Here is an 18,727-nt window from a genome sequence, read left to right as displayed (position 1 = left end):
AATGGATGTCAAAACCGCTTTCCTTAATGGAAAGTTGGATGAGGATGTTTACATGAGTCAGCCAGAGGGTTTTGTCGATGCAAAGTACCCTAATAGAATGTGTAAGCTTGAGAAATCCATTTATAGGTTAAAACAAGCATCTCGCAAATGGAATCTTTGTTTCGATGAGAAAGTCAAAGATTTTGGTTTTTCGAGAAGCAAGGATGAGTCCTATGTATATGTCAAAACTAGTGGGAGCATATTCAGCTTTCTGGTATTGTATGTGGATGACATACTACTCATAGGAAATGACATCCCAACCTTGCAGGAGGTTAAGTCCTGGCTTGGGAAGTGTTTCGCTATGAAGGACCTCGGAGAAGCTGCCTATATTCTTGGGATAAGGATATTGAGAGACATGAGTAAGAGACTAATTGGACTTAGTCAAAGTACCTACTTGGATAAGGTGTTGAAAAGATTCAACATGCAGGATTCCAATAAAGGTGACTTACCGATGCAGAGCAATGCCAAACTGAGTAAAGCTCAGAGTCTGAGTACAGAGGTTGAGATAGATGAGATGAGTCGAATACCATATGCTTCCGCTGTTGGCTCGATCATGTATGCTATGACTTGTACTCGCCCTGATGTAGCCTTTGCTTTGAGCATGGTCAACAAATATCAAGGGAATCCGGGCAAGGCTCACTGGACTGCGGTAAACAACATTCTAAATACCTGCGGAGGACTAAGGGTTGGGTCCTTACCCTCGGTGTGACTGATTACTTGAGAGTGGTGGGGTATATGTTAGATTAATGTCTAAGTCCATAACTATATTTGGTATGTACTTGACCCGACCCGGCATGGTCCATTTGGGTTGCACTTCACCGGCACAATTTATATGGATAGTCTTTTGAGAATAGTATATTTATGATTTATATTAATATATTATAAGTTCTAATATATTAATATGGAATCATATTATTTAATTAGTATTGATCAAGAATTAATTTAGAATTAATTAAGTGATAAAAAAGAACTAATTAAATATGGACTCTTATATATATGGAATGGGCCAAGTTCATTTAGGTTGGGCTAAGCTTTCATGGATGGTCCATGGAGCTTTTAACCCATGGATCCTATGTAAATGAAAGGTCATGGGTATTAGGGTTTACATGGATGTAACCCTAATCCTCCATAATATATAAAGGGGTCCTTGGCTCACAAAATTGGAACAAGTGTGTGAAAATAAGAGTGGGCCGATTTTAGTGTGCATACATATTCTCTCAAGTTCTTCCAATGTGTTTTGGTGATTTGTGATTCCATTTGAGGCTTCCACACTATTGGGGCTAAGCTCTTAAAGCTTGAAGACATCAAGCTACATCAAAAGGTATGTCATCTAACTAGAACTTTGTATTATAGGTGCTTCATAATATGCTAGTTAGGATGAAACCTTGGAATAGTTAATATTTGCATGTATAATAGAGAAAACATAGATCCAAGGTTTATAGGGTTGCATGTACACCATAGGAGTGTTAGAATGCTAAAAACCCAACAGTGGTATCAGAGCCATGAGTTGTTTTCTGTTATATTGATGCAAATGTTTTATTTTCAAGTTGGAAAAAAAAGGAAAAAAAAACATGACGTTTGTCAAATTTTAAGATAATTACTTGTTTTGTGAAAAACGAATTATTTGTAAAATTTGAATCATTTGTTATATGAGTTGAATTAGGTCAAATTTAGTAAAAGATAAAATGATATGATTATTTTATTAGTTTTAAAAGTTTGATCTAAATGTTTTAAGGAGTTACATATTTTGTCATAAAATTTTGGAGCTCAAAAGTTTTTTTTTAAAGTTGTGATCTTAAGGGTTTTTGAAACTTCCTTAAGTTATGGATATGAAAGTTTTTTTTTTTTTTAAAAAAAAAAATTTGATTCAAAGTTTTTATGGAGTTACAAAATTTGGTGTTAATGTTTTAAAGAATTCCATAACTTGTTCTTAAGTTATGGAACATGGAAAGTTTCATCATAAAACACCATTAATTCCATAAGTTATGGAATCCAAAGGTTTTCAAGAATTACAAAACTTGCCCTCAAGTTTTGGAATTTGAGAAAAGTTTTTTATGAAAAAAAGAATTGAATTCTAAAACTCTTGGGTTCATAACTTAAACAATTAATTAAATGGTTTTAATTTTGAGTTTAATAATTGGAATTATGATGTTTTGTTGAATAGTTCAAATTAACTCTTATGGACTTTATTAATAGTTAATTAAAGCGTTTAATTAAAAGAGTATCATTAATCCATAAATTTATGGTTTGAGTTTAATTAAATTAAAAGTCTAGTTTAATTAATAGATTAAACCACCAAGTATTTTAAATGTCTAAAATACACCCTTATACTATTATAATATTAAAAGTTTAATATATTATATGTATAAGAGCAAGTCGTCTTACCATTAGTAGGCCTCATTCACGAAGCCGGTCTATAAGGGGGGTATAAGGTTACTGCCTATAAAATGGCAGTTTAATGGGTGTCCACTCTCACTCACCGCTTCCTTGACCGGTGGAGGGTCGTTAGCCGAACAGGTAGGACAAGGACTATAATTCTCCCTTCATTAAAAGTATTAATGATAAATACTAAGTAACTAAACCTTTTATTAATTCCCAATCTTAGTTACTTAGGAAAATGTGAATAAGGTGCTAATCCATGAAATTACACTTTGCACTTTGTTTAAACCGTTAGTGGAGCGTGTGTGGTTAACCGGCACACTAACCTGGATTTAACAAAGTAGGCAAAGGGTAACTTAATATTTATCATAGTATCGGTGGAGCTCGTGTGGTTAACCGGCACATCGATTGAGGGGTAAATATTAAGGGTACCAAGTATATTTGCATGGTTACTTCACACCTTGTTTTGTGATCCTCGGCATCCCAGTCACAAAACCTGAAGGGCACACTCGAGATTGAAACATGCCATTGAAAAGTTCAATGAATCTCAAAAGATCTAGGAGTTTCAAATCCAAGTAAAAAACCTAATTAAATTTTTTCGTTTTTCATGGTGGAAATTGGTAAATCGTCATTTACCTACCTTCAACTATTTTATAACTCGGATTACGGCATACCTCTTCCAGTTATAAATAGGTTGTTGGATCCTAGCCTTAATATTTCATATTGGGTGTTATATTAAGGACTTTAAATCAACTATCTTGAATATCTCCCAAAAGATGTCGAGTTCAGACATCTATGATCTTCCCAAATCTCTTGGAACTTTACTTCCTCCACCTCCTCCAATTATTCTCCCTAACCCACAAGTTCAAGGTCACTCAAGCCCTAATGGCAAGCAAGGTCTATGTGTGATCACATCTTAGAAATGAAGTCACATATTGACAAGCCGGGAGAGTTGGGTTTCAAAGTCTTGAGAAAGTTGGATGTTCAATCACTTTCTAAGTCACATAGTGAGTTCCTTTGGGACTACTATGATACAGACTATGACATGAACCTTAATGATCATATCTAACAGCAATGATTTGGAACGATAGTGAAGCAAATTTGATTAGAAGATCAACTTCACAAAAACTTTATGGACAGTGACAATGGTGACACTGAAAATCCAGAAAAAGCATTCGCTTCCCAATGGAAAGGGATTGGCCATAGTTAACCTGGTTGACCAAATGGTAAAGAGAAAGGCTAAGTCTGAGATAGTCCCATTACCAAAGGTTCCATATGTTTATTTTGCCAAAGGAAGGGGCGTTGATTGCAAAGCTGCCAAATTTACCTAAGGATGTTAAAGTCAATAAGTTTGACTCTACATCAGGTAGAGCCCATTATCTAACTCTGTTAAGTTCTATTCTGAGATCCTCATTACATGATGTGACTGGGTCACATGTTGATGTTTTAAGAATCAAAGAATAGAGAGAAATCTTAAAGGAAGTATATGCTGATTCTGATCGTGAAGGTGGATTTCGATCGCATCAGAATTTTGAGCAGTTGCTTAAGAAGTTATGATATATTGCTAAGGAATAGATAACAACAATTTTCCATGTGGATTGTAAGGATAAGTTTTTCCGCAAAGTTTTAAAATAAAAGAAAATTGTTTAATTTTATTTATTTGAAGTATCCTTACAATGGCATTTGTGGAAAATTGTTGCTTATATGATTCCACTGACAGCAATATTGGAAAATGGATTTGATTCTTTCATTTGTGGTATTGTCTAAATTTACCAAATCAGGAAAGTTCCTCATCGCCCAAGTTTCAATTGGACCGAAACTTGGAATCATGCAAGTTGAATAGTATGATGAATGAGAACTTTCAAGCATTGGAAAATCAAGACTAATTACTTGTTCACATGGATGTGTGAGTCAAGTGAAGGACTAAAGGGATCGAGTACACATTCTTGTGCACTGGTCATGTCCACCACAAAGCTCGTTAAGACTATTTGATTTACTAAAGTTTAGTAAATATGGTTATACTTACAAGTTTAAGTATAATTCTGAAACATTGGAAAAGTCTCAATGTATGGCAGAACGAATGGGAAGAATCAAATTAGGCAGAAAGATAAAAGTTTCTCAAATCTAAAAAGATGGGAGAGTACTTTAGTATCATGTTTGTGATCATCTTAATGATTTAGAAATCATATCACAATTAGTCCTCTAAAGGTCATCTTAGTGCATTCTTATGACTAATAAGAGGAGTCATGAATTGTTGAAATGGTTAGATCAGGAAGATGAGTCATACTTCGTTACAAAACAATTCTTAGAGTCATACTCCAAGATTGTAACTTGAGTGACATATCTTAAAGAAAGGTTTAAAACACTTGTCAAATGTAAGAGTAAAAGTGTCCTACTCTTGTACATTTGAAATTGGTAAGTTGTGATGTTTTGGATAAAACAAAGACCAACTAAGGCCAATTGTGTGAAGTGTTTGTCTTGATAAAGAATCCGCACTATCTCTTGAATATTTGGCAAGATAGTCTTATATGTCAAGTGGACAGTGGGAGTCTTAAAGATCCTAAAAAGAATTTCAAGAACTAATCAAGAATAAAACCTGAGGTTCTTCACTAGCACACGACTTGAGGTTTATAACCTATCGTGTTGACATATTCTGTGCCCATTCCAGTTAAAGTTGGCTTTGCATAGGATTCTGAAAATTCTCAATTGGTTGCATAACAACTTGGAAGCAATGGCAGGCCCTGTACTGCCAGGTGGCAAGAAGTTAAGATTGCATAAGTTCAGTCCATATGAGTTTGGATTTGTCATTATCCTTGTCTTGTGACTATGGTTTTGACGATTCACATGGATAAGAACACATACACCATAAAATCTAAGGGTCATAAGGTTTCTCTCCGATTCATGAAAATGATGGTGAGGAAACACTTCCACCAAGTAGATTTGAAGCAGATGGAAAAAGGTCTAAACAATTGAGACTATGATTACGGCATCCCTTTTCATAGTTCTGAAATTGTTTAGACACACATGCATGCTATCTAAGGAAAGGTGTATGATTTTGATAAAGTTTTATCAAAGCATCTCGTATCAGAAATCTAAACTTTGGTAAGAAAGTCAATAAAGTATTGATTTCTAGAAGTCCAGCTGATTTCTGAGTACATGTCAAAGCTAGTGGGAGCATAAGTGTTATGCTAATAATCATCATGTAAGTGGGAGCATGATAATTATTGTTAGTGTTGCAAGTTAGCAATGTTAATTATAGAAAACAAAAGTTTCAATTCGTGAGGCTGCAGGGATTGAAAAAGTTGTTTTGCTATAATTAAGGGAGAGGATATACTTCATTTCAGTTCTAAAGGCTTAGATTGAGACCTTAATCATCTTTAGTCAAGAATATATATATGAATTTCATGTTGGATTGGTTCAACTTAAGGAAATTCTATATATTGCGTTCTCAAAATTCGATTATGATTACGGCATCCCTCTTCATAGTCAAATTTTGAAAACATGGCAAATAAAAATATTGTAGCAAAAGACTGGTCTAGAATCATGTCTTTATGTGAGACATCATGAATCGTGTACCATTTGCTTTGGGTATAGGATCGATTGCATGTGCCATAATATTTGTCATTTCTAAATTTTTCCAAATGCCCAGAGGCATTAAGAAGGGAAAAGGTCTAGAATTGGATATGACTAAAATGATTAAGCAATTGTCGAGGACAATCTAAGGTTTACCAAAGATTGGTTGCTCAGGGACAGTTGGAAGTATAGTGCTAATTTTGGAAGGACCATATTGACATATTCTGAAAAGAGGCATCTCTTATTCAGAAGTGATAGTCAAAATGAGAATATGGAGTTGTCTCCATAGGTGGAAGTTATCTGTGTAAGATTAGAAAACTTAATGCAAGAAGCATGTCCAAAGCAATGTACTTTGAATATGAGACTTAGTTTCCATGGAGTTGATCTCCATTGGAATACCTTATAATGACTGTTGACAAGTCTTTGTGACTTTGTACATATTCATTACAGGAGGGTCAGTGCATATAAGTTTAAAATCTAAACAGATTTCGATAAATGATAGGAATTTGAAATTCTCACATTTTTCGACAAGGATTTGGGAGTGTGAAATTAGAATCATTGAAATTATGTTCAATTGGTTTATTTCACAAAGTAAGGATCATAGACAAACATAGAGTGCATACTTGGTGTATGGCAAAGCTATTGTTTAAGAAAAACATAGTGTACATGCTTGGAGCATGGGACAACTAGTGTTTTTAATTCAAGTATAAAGTTGATAAAACCGAAACAATGAATAATGAGTAATCAGTATGGTGATAAATAAAAGTGTTTATTTATATTCATAGGGTCTGATACCATATTTGATTCATTTATTCTTGTGTTTCACTTTGCATGTTTTGACTTCCAGAATAACTAAGTCGCTCTTCCTGAATGATTAAGTTATTCAAACCATCCACAGTCGGTCATATGTTGGAAGTAGATATGAATCAAGACTTTCATGGGTTGGTTTGTAGAGGTCCAAGTTGGTGGACAAAGTGGTGCTACAACACTCATGAGTGCTCATAAGTTCTGAGTATTGGATTCAACCCGCGCTCATTTGAATCACTTCATGGATTTTATCACGAGTGATCATGAGACGATAATATCTTATATTCTTCAAACCTAGAGATATGAGTTGTTACTATGAGTTGGTTATACATTGATTGCACGAAAGCGCATTTGGTAACTCGATGTTATAAAACGTGCCTTTGTGTATGATTCAACAAGTAGTAGAACAAGCCATATGAGTCGAAGTTTATCCATTCCTTTTACCTTCGGGATAAAAGCGATATCTGTGGGCCCCTCGATGATTTAGCGATGACACATGTGAGTGCTTGGCCAAGCCAGGACTGATTTGATTTGTTCAATCAGTCAGTCATCATAAATCAAAAATCGGGAAACAACAAATGGACAGAGAGAATGATTATAATCCATGTCTCAGTCCATATGATATCTAGAATGGAGGAATATATGATCTCTTATCTAATGGACAAGTCATTGACAAGGTCAGAGTTCGACAGCGGCTTTAAGAGCTACGACATGGATGGGAAAGTACACACTTATAAGGCGCGACTGGTTGCGAAGGGCTTTACTCAAACTCTGGGAGTTGACTATGATGAGACCTTCTCACCAGTAGCGAAGATTAAGTTCATTAGGGTTATGCTAGCCATTGCTGCATTTCATGATTATGAAATATGGAAAATGGATGTCAAAACCGCTTTCCTTAATGGAAAGTTGGATGAGGATGTTTACATGAGTCAGCCAGAGGGTTTTGTCGATGCAAAGTACCCTAATAGAATGTGTAAGCTTGAGAAATCCATTTATTGGTTAAAACAAGCATCTCGCAGATGGAATCTTTGTTTCGATGAGAAAGTCAAAGATTTTGGTTTTTCGAGAAGCGAGGATGAGTCCTGTGTATATGTTAAAACTAGTGGGAGCATATTCAGCTTTCTGGTATTGTATGTGGATGACATACTACTCATAGGAAATGACATCCCAACCTTGCAGGAGGTTAAGTCCTGGCTTGGGAAGTGTTTCGCTATGAAGGACCTCGGAGAAGCTGCCTATATTCTTGGGATAAGGATATTGAGAGACAGGAGTAAGAGACTAATTGGACTTAGTCAAAGTACCTACTTGGATAAGGTGTTGAAAAGATTTAACATGCAGGATTCCAATAAAGGTGACTTACCGATGCAGAGCAATGCCAAACTGAGTAAAGCTCAGAGTCTGAGTACAGAGGTTGAGATAGATGAGATGAGTCGAATACCATATGCTTCCGCTGTTGGCTCGATCATGTATGCTATGACTTGTACTCGCCCTGATGTGGCCTTTTCTTTGAGCATGGTCAACAAATATCAAGGGAATCCGGGCAAGGCTCACTGGACTGCGGTAAACAACATTCTAAATACCTGCGGAGGACGAAGGGTTGGGTCCTTACCCTCGGTGTGACTGATTACTTGAGAGTGGTGGGGTATATGTTGGATTAATGTCTAAGTCCATAACTATATTTGGTATGTACTTGACCCGACCCGGCATGGTCCATTTGGGTTGCACTTCACCGGCACAATTTATATGGATAGTCTTTTGAGAATAGTATATTTATGATTTATATTAATATATTATAAGTTCTAATATATTAATATGGAATCATATTATTTAATTAGTATTGATCAAGAATTAATTTAGAATTAATTAAGTGATCAAAAAGAACTAACTAATATGGACTCTTATATATATGGAATGGGCCAAGTTCATTTAGGTTGGGCTAAGCTTTTATGGATGGTCCATGGAGCTTTTAACCCATGGATCCTATGTAAATGAAAGGTCATGGGTATTAGGGTTTACATGGATGTAACCCTAATCCTCCATAATATATAAAGGGGTCCTTGGCTCACAAAATTGGAACAAGTGTGTGAAAATAAGAGTGGGCCGATTTTAGTGTGCATACATATTCTCTCAAGTTCTTCCAAGGTGTTTTGGTGATTTGTGATTCCATTTGAGGCTTCCACACTATTGGGGCTAAGCTCTTAAAGCTTGAAGACATCAAGCTACATCAAAAGGTATGTCATCTAACTAGAACTTTGTAGTATAGGTGCTTCATAATATGCTAGTTAGGATGAAAACTTGGAATAGTTAATATTTACATGTATAATAGAGAAAACATAGATCCAAGGTTTATAGGGTTGCATGTACACCATAGGAGTGTTGCATGTACACCATAGGAGTGTTAGAATGCTCAAAACTGGTGGAGGGTCGTTAGCCGAACAGGTAGGACAAGGACTATAATTCTCCCTTCATTAAAAGTATTAATGATAAATACTAAGTAACTAAACTTTTTATGGATTAGCACCTTATTCACATTTTCCTAAGTAACTAAGATTGAGAATTAATAAAAGGTTTAGTTACTTAGTATTTATCATTAATACTTTTAATGAAGGGAGAATTATAGTCCTTGTTCTACCTGTTTGGCTAACGACCCTCCACGGGTCAAGGAAGCGGTGAGTGAGAGTGGACACCCATTAAACTGCCATTTTATAGGCAGTAACCTTATACCCCCCTTATAGACCGGCTTCGTGAATGAGGCCTACTAATGGTAAGACGACTTGCTCTTATACATATAATATATTAAACTTTTAATATTATAATAGTATAAGGGTGTATTTTAGACATTTAAAATACTTGGTGGTTTAATCTATTAATTAAACTAGACTTTTAATTTAATTAAACTCAAACCATATATTTATGGATTAATAATACTCTTTTAATTAAACGCTTTAATTAACTATTAATAAAGTCCATAAGAGTTAATTTGAACTATTCAACAAAACATCATAATTCCAATTATTAAACTCAAAATTAAAACCATTTAATTAATTGTTTAAGTTATGAACCCAAGAGTTTTAGAATTCAATTCTTTTTTTCATAAATTTTTTTTCTCAAATTCCAAAACTGGAGGGCAAGTTTTGTAATTGTTGAAAACCTTTGGATTCCATAACTTATGGAATTAATGGTGTTTTATGATGAAACTTTCCATGTTCCGTAACTTAAGAACAAGTTATGGAATTCTTTAAAACATTAACACCAAATTTTGTAACTCCATAAAAACTTTGAATCTAATTTTTTTTTTTTAAAAAAAAAACTTTCATATCTATAACTTATGGAAGTTTCAAAAACCCTTAAGATCACAACTTTAAAAAAAAACTTTTGAGCTCCAAAATTTTATGACAAAATATGTAACTCCTTAAAACATTTAGATCAAACTTTTAAAACTAATAAAATAATCATATCATTTTATCTTTTACTAAATTTGACCTAATTCAACTCATATAACAAATGATTCAAATTTTACAAATAATTCGTTTTTCACAAAACAAGTAATTATCTTAAAATTTGACAAACGTCATGTTTTTTTTTCCTTTTTTTTCCAACTTGAAAATAAAACATTTGCATCAATATAACAGAAAACAACCCATGGCTCTGATACCACTGTTGGGTTTTGAGCATTCTAACACTCCTATGGTGTACATGCAACCCTATAAACCTTGAATCTATGTTTTCTCTATTATACATGCAAATATTAACTATTCCAAGGTTTCATCCTAACTAGCATATTATGAAGCACCTATACTACAAAGTTCTAGTTAGATGACATACCTTTTGATGTAGCTTGATGTCTTCAAGCTTTAAGAGCTTAGCCCCAATAGTGTGGAAGCCTCAAATGGAATCACAAATCACCAAAACACATTGGAAGAACTTGAGAGAATATGTATGCACACTAAAATCGGCCCACTCTTATTTTCACACACTTGTGCCAATTTTGTGAGCCAAGGACCCCTTTATATATTATGGAGGATTAGGGTTACATCCATATAAACCCTAATACCCATGACCTTTCATTTACATAGGATCCATGGGTTAAAAGCTCCATGGACCATCCATGAAAGCTTAGCCCAACCTAAATGAACTTGGCCCATTCCATATATATAAGAGTCCATATTAGTTAGTTCTTTTTTATCACTTAATTAATTCTAAATTAATTCTTGATCAATACTAATTAAATAATATGATTCCATATTAATATATTAGAACTTATAATATATTAATATAAATCATAAATATACTATTCTCAAAAGACTATCCATATAAATTGTGCCGGTGAAGTGCAACCCAAATGGACCATGCCGGGTCGGGTCAAGTACATATCAAATATAGTTATGGACTTAGACATTAATCCAACATATACCCCACCACTCTCAAGTAATCAGTCACACCGAGGGTAAGGACCCAACCCTTAGTCCTCCGCAGGTATTTAGAATGTTGTTTACCGCAGTCCAGTGAGCCTTGCCCGGATTCCCTTGATATTTGTTGACCATGCTCAAAGAAAAGGCCACATCAGGGCGAGTACAAGTCATAGCATACATGATCGAGCCAACAGCGGAAGCATATGGTATTCGACTCATCTCATCTATCTCAACCTCTGTACTCAGACTCTGAGCTTTACTCAGTTTGGCATTGCTCTACATCGGTAAGTCACCTTTATTGGAATCCTGCATGTTAAATCTTTTCAACACCTTATCCAAGTAGGTACTTTGACTAAGTCCAATTAGTCTCTTACTCCTGTCTCTCAATATCCTTATCCCAAGAATATAGGCAGCTTCTCCGAGGTCCTTCATAGCGAAACACTTCCCAAGCCAGGACTTAACATCCTGCAAGGTTGGGATGTCATTTCCTATGAGTAGTATGTCATCCACATGGATCATATATAACCTATAATTATTATGTGAATGTATGACTAATTCTTGACCAATCATTATCAATATTTTTGAAATCTTGTTTATTAAATTAATCATTATCTAATATAAATTCCTTGATTCATGGTAACATAAGTGATTGGAGCCTAGACTTTTTATATTAATTCATGGATTCTTCTTATTTGTATACGACTAAAAGGAATTGTAATTAGGGCTTATTTTATTTTTGAATTCGTATGACATGATACAATTAAATCATCTCTCTGGGTGAAAAGACGATGGACGAAGATTGTGTATAGGGATTGTGGAACATGCATTCTCTTAATATCTTCTTCTCAAGTCGTAATTTTGATCAGGATCAAGTTGATATGAAGCGGGGGGATTGAATATGTATAAGGTATGTCATATGTTCTGAACTTTCATACGATCCTAAATATTCATAAACTTATTACGTCGCTGTTTCTTATTTCTCATCTTTTTTCCATGCCTCTTTATTAACTTTATTATTGTTGCTAAATTTTTATTCCATTCAATCGTTAGAATCGTACTGATGATGGGGTTATAATAATGGAATTGGATAGCAATATCATTTATGTTTTTATAAAGAGTTTGAAATATATTTTATATTAATTTAGCTTGATATCATTGGCAGTGGCGGAGCCAGAATCAAATTAAAGGGGTATCCCGAAACCATTGGTTCGTTTTCTCAGTTTTCCAAACTTGATTTCGGGTTTAAACCCAAACTCATTCGAATGTTTATGTTGTTGAGAATTGAGAAACTTGTGTTGCTTATATAAGAGATGTATAGAAGCTATGTTTCATGTTATGGCCGATGTGGGACAATTTTAGAATTATAAGAAATAAGAAAGAAGTTGAAGGGATACAGGATAGAAACTAATAAACAAAAAAATACACCCATGTCAAGGCCGAGATTCGAACTTCCAACCTCCAGAAAAACGCCCTATCGTCGTAATCAACTGAACCAACTAGAGGTTTTGTTATTTTTTTCGCTAAACATATTTATATTAAGGACCGCAACATAAACGAAGTTTTCCGAAAAAATTTATACTACTGAAATTTTTTTGAGGGGCATCCCGGGATCCAATGTAGATCCGCCAATGATCATTGGTGGTGTGATGATGGTTATGGAGAGCTCGTATATGTTACACAAAAATTTGACACATTTAGTTGTGTTTTATTTTGTCATGGTATCAAGACTAAACGATACCCACTACCACTTATATAGTTATTTAGAAAATTATAACACCATATATCCACCGTTACACAAACACGGATACCATTCTCTAAAGTTTGCATCATTTTGTGTGTATTTAGTACAAAAGAGGTTCTACATGCAAAGATTTTGGATGTCCAGTGGATAGTCGAAGAATGAGCGGTTACTAATAGTGTCATTTTGTTAGAAATTTTGTTTATATCACAAGAATTATTGATTTGGAGATTTTGTTTCTCATATTTTGTGTGTTTTTCTTCTCATTCTTAAGGAATCTGATCACATTCTTATAATTTTTTTTTTAATTTCTTATATATTTTTTTAACATTTTTAAAGAATATGATCCCATTCTTGTACAATATACTTAATTTCTTTAGAATTTCATAATGTTGGAATTTTCATTTATATCACAAAAATTATAATTCCATTCTTGGTATTTTTTATATATCTCTTAAATAATTTGATTACATTCTTGTAGAATATATTTAGTTTCTTATATTTTTCTTCACATTCTTACAGAATCTGACAATGGATATAATATATATTGTTTTCATTTTTTTTTGATGTTCATGCAGAAACACTGAATAGAAACTAATTCTTGAATGGAACACATAACAATAGAATCCATAATATAAACTTATTCTTGAAGAATAAAATGCTAAACAGAAACTGATTCTTAAAGAATAGAACACATAATTGAATTTATTATTTGAAGAATAGAATGTAGAATATGTAAAAGTTAATTTGGATTTGAAATATTCATTTTCAAAAATGTAATTAGTATTGTTAAACTTTGATTTGAAATTTTTCCTAAATTTTTGGTTTGTATCTCTTGATATATGTATTTTCTTAATTTGTTATTAAACAAAATGTCCAATTTAAAGTTATTCATTATTTTCATATAAAAGAATTAATTTTTTAGAAGTTATTTTCATCATGCCATTGTTTATCCTAATCATTAATTTTTTTAATCTAATGGACCAAAAATAATCACAAAATAGTTATGATTCAAATTTGACCCTACCCTTATATATATATATATATATATATATATATATATATATAGGGTTAAGTTCATATGAGACCACGTTATTTTGTGAGACATGGGGACCTATTTATGTCCTTTGATCAAAAATAATCTAAGGCTGAGATCAAAACATACAATCTGATAAGAGGCGGTGGCAATTTTGAAAATTTATCAAAGTTTAGGATTAATTCGATGAAACGGAGGGGTAAAATAGGAATTGTGTACTCCAATGGATGATATCTGATCAAATCACGTTCAGAAGTTTTTTCATCGTCTCGCCCAAATTTTCTCAATCCAAAATTTCTCTCAATCTTATTCCCAGCATCTTCCAGGAAAAAAATTCATTTATCTACTTATCAAAAAGTGTAATTAGATGGAATAATCTTGAAAAATCAGTCGATAAAATCCTAGCTTCTTGTTCGATTGGAAGGTATCAAAAACCCTAGAAATTGCAATAATCAAAAAGATTTCAAGCTTCGGTACACCAATTTGAAGGTTTTTTTTTCTAATCGATCATCAATCGTGGCTCGTTCTGCTAAAATTGATTCTAATTCTAGCTCTGGTTTGTGTGATGATTCGTCAGAAGTAGTTGATTCTCAATCAAAGGCTTCAGATCTAAGTTTTCATAAAAAAAAAACTTCAACTGCTACTTCTTCTCATGATTCTTAGTTGAGGAAGGATTCTTCTCATCAGGTAATAAAAGATTCCACTGACTCATCTTTGGCTGTTAACAATTTCAATGTTAATAAATCTACAATCCAAGCTATGTTATTTATGCATAAATGAAGTTATTCACAAAGTCTGTAGAGATATTCTTGGAATTTGAATTATAATTTGTTAGTTTGTTTGGTTTATCTTATTAGTTTCATACTTCTAGTGTCAGTTAGGTGTTTGGTAAATTTAGTGATCGCCCGCTAGGTGTTCGACATAATGCACTCTGTAATGATTTCATATTTTCTGCAAGAAAATTGTGAATGAAAATGATAGAATGTTGTAGATGCAAACATAACTTGCTTCCTAAATTGATTTTAGATGTTATTTTGTTTGAGTAATTGGATTATCTAGTAAATATTTAGTGAAATATTTTTTGATGATTTGATATTCTAAGTATTCTAGTTTGATAAGTAATATGGTACTTCTTAATTTGAATCAGATGTTACTTTGTTTGATAAGTTAGATGATCCAGTAAAAATATTAGTAAAATAGTCTTTGGTAACTTAATATTCTAGGTATTCAGATTTGTAAAGTTAGGTGTTACTTCATAAATTTGATTTAAGATGTTATTTTATTGATTAACCAGATGTTACTGCTTACTTTGATAAGTCAAAACTAAAATACATTTTGAGAATTTGTTATTCTATCCTGACATAACTGAATTCATCTCTTTATGTTTTAGTTCGATAATATTTGATTCAGATTTAGATTCTACATAATGTAGATTCTAAATCATCTATTGTAATAGGCTTTAGGAAGTTGTTAAACAATTTATTCTAATTTAGGAATTATTTTTTTGAAATTTATATTGTAGCTATGGTTAGTGTTTAGTCCAGATTCACTATAGCTTGGGCTAGAAATGAACTTCTTTATTGTAGTTTCGGTTAAACATTTTTGAAATTATTTACTGTAGCTAGGATTAGTGTTTGATACACATTGAAAGCTAATGAAATTTATTCTGATGTGTTCTTAATGCGACAGATGGAAATTTATTCTGGAACAGTAAATGGAAATGTGAAATATTGACTTGGGTAAAGAAGGTTTTCTGCAGAATAAGAAGCATACAAAATAGTTATGCTTTGACCAATCAGATTCCAATTCCATAAGAAAGTAACCGACGAAGCAAAGGAATAGGGAAAGGTTGATAAGATTGGTCATTAAAAATGATGAGAGAATGGATCGATGCAAGAAACATACTGGAGGGACGTGAATAATTTTTTTGGAATATTTGAAAGTCTTTGATTATGAATGACATGGTAGTGTTTTGTTCGTTTGAATATTGGTTATCTTTTTTTTAGTTTTGAACAATAGGTATGGTTGTTTCAATGGCCAGTGAATGTTTCACAGAACAATAGTCATGGTTAAAAAATAGTTATGCTTTGACCAATTTGAATATCATGCTTTTATGATCAAATGTTTATTTTTTTGTTATAGTTCATGTACAATATTCTAATAAAGTAATGTTATAGGTTTTCTGTACATTTATAATATTCTATTAGAATAATGTTAAATGTTGTTTTTTTTATAGATTTATATGTAATGACATTTTTACAATAATATTTTAGAATTTATAGATATATGTGATGTTAATAAAACTTACTTACTGTGTATATGAGAAATATTCTAATAGAATAATTTTATAGGTTGTATGTTCATGTATAATTCTATTTGAATAATGTTCTATGTTTTAGAATATTAGAATATTACATATATTATATTTTTATGAACACTAAAATATTAGAATATTTCACTAGAGAAAAGTGGTCTCATGGTCTTACGGTCTCAAAAAAATTGACATTTAGAACATTCTATTAGAATAGTGTTAAATTTTGTTGGTTTTTATAGATTTATATGTAATGACCTTTTTACAAAAAAAATGGAATTTATAGATATATGTATTGTTAATAAGATTTATTTACTATGTATATGTTGAATATTGTATGTCCATGTATAGTAATTCTTTTGGAATAATGTTATATGTTTTAGAATATTAGAATATTACATATATTATATTTTTATGAACACTAAAATATTAGAATATTTCACTAGAGAAAAGTGGTCTCATGGTCTCGCGGCCTCACAATATTAAGGTCATCTCATTTGAATCTAATGGATGATGTATGATGTTAATAATCTAATTGAAATTTTTTATAAGTTTCTTGTTAAATAATTTCATTTATTAAATAAAAATAATATGTATATATAGAATATTCAAATAGAATAATGTTATATGTTGTTTGTTTTTATAAATGTATATGTAGAATATTCTAATAGAATTATGTTATAGGTTTTTAAATAAATAAGTTAATTTATTACATGAAAATATTTTGTAGTATGTGTAGAACATTCTACTAGAATAATGTTATATGTTGTTACTTTTCAGAAGTTTATACGTAATGAGCTTTTTAAAATATAACACTACTTGATTATATCAACAACAAATATCAATGTAGAATATAACACATAACAATAATCAGATCTAGAATATTAGTCATAGTAAGAAAACACATTCAATTACATCATCATTTATAAATGTGTATTAGAATATTACACTTATAAATTATTAAAAATAAAATTATACGCTTCAATAAGATATCAGTATCATCAATATAGAATAATAGACTATATCATTAAATATGTGCACTATATCATGTATCATATTCTAAACGAAATATGGAACTAATTGAGTAGTTCAACAAACAAAAATCAAAGTGGACTATAATATTATATATCTGTACATGTAGAATATCCAGAATCCAAACTAAATAATCATTAGTTTAAACGAGTTCATTGCTTGAGTGCGATTCTTCAGCACCATCATTAGTTTGACCTACAAAAAAGTATTCCATTAATATTTATTATTGTATAAATATTTACAAAATTGTATTCTAAACTTAATTTTCTGAATATGTAAGGACATATGAGTAATGTTTTTCAATTATTATAATCAGAATAATATACCATGTATTATGTAATGTAATAAAAATATGATGAAATGGGACCAAGTACCACTTCTGCTTCATGCTAAACTGTTCCAAATTCATCATTTACTTTACATGCTACTGACAAGGAGGATAGTAACTAATCTAAACCTTTCATTCAGATAATCAAAATAACAAAAACAATGAGGAAACATGTTTCAAGCTTCAATCTTCAAGCTTCAAGCATCAACATGGTCTGAGATTTCCCTACAATGATTACACTAATCTTTCATATATGCACCATTTTGTGTAATTGTCTAAATATGATGGAAAAAGAATAACATTTATATCAACAAGAATATGATTTAATCATTTAGAGGCAAACCAAAGGACAAAAAACTTTTGATAAGTATCTATTTCCATTTCAAAGTTAGTGAAGGTGCATGATCACTTGACTTGATGTAACGATTTTGTTCTATTGTGATTATCTTCAACCTATATATGTAAAGTTCACACTTTAGTGCCATAAATTGCTACTATATAGCAATTAATTAGTAGCATGTCTAGAGTTTAAATGCATTAGAACTTAAGTTATGATTATTCTCTTAGGCATTTCATCAAACAGTTGGCGTATCAAATAATACTTCTCCAATTCTTCTGTCCTCAAATAGATGGTACATCTATTGCTACTAATGATGAGTTGTTGAAATTGTTCTATAATGGAGAAATTGTTCCTTCTTGATGATGAATTGAAGAAAATCAATCCTTACTTATCCTTCTGTGGTTTGCAATTTGCGATTGAACAAAACTGATTAAGAAAATCATGAAGATATTGACTCATATTTGCAATTACAATTGAACGAATCCAACTCAAACAATCATCAGATAAAGAATAAAGAAGATGAACTAGCAAATCACTAAAATCGTGAATTTAATAGCTGAGATTTTGATAGGAGAGGATAATTGATAAATCAATGAATGTCAATCTTAAAATCACGTTGATCTGGTATAAATACATACCTATTCAAGGCGATGAAGATCTTGATTTCCTGAATGTGATGATTTTGATATGAAGGATAATTGATCGATCAATGAATATCTATCCGACATAACG

The sequence above is a fragment of the Lactuca virosa genome, chromosome 6 (genome assembly GCF_052849685.1).
Source record: "Lactuca virosa cultivar CGN04683 chromosome 6, Lactuca_virosa_CGN04683_v6, whole genome shotgun sequence".
NCBI lineage: Eukaryota > Viridiplantae > Streptophyta > Magnoliopsida > Asterales > Asteraceae > Lactuca > Lactuca virosa.
Note: the sequence above shows the minus strand (reverse complement) of the source record.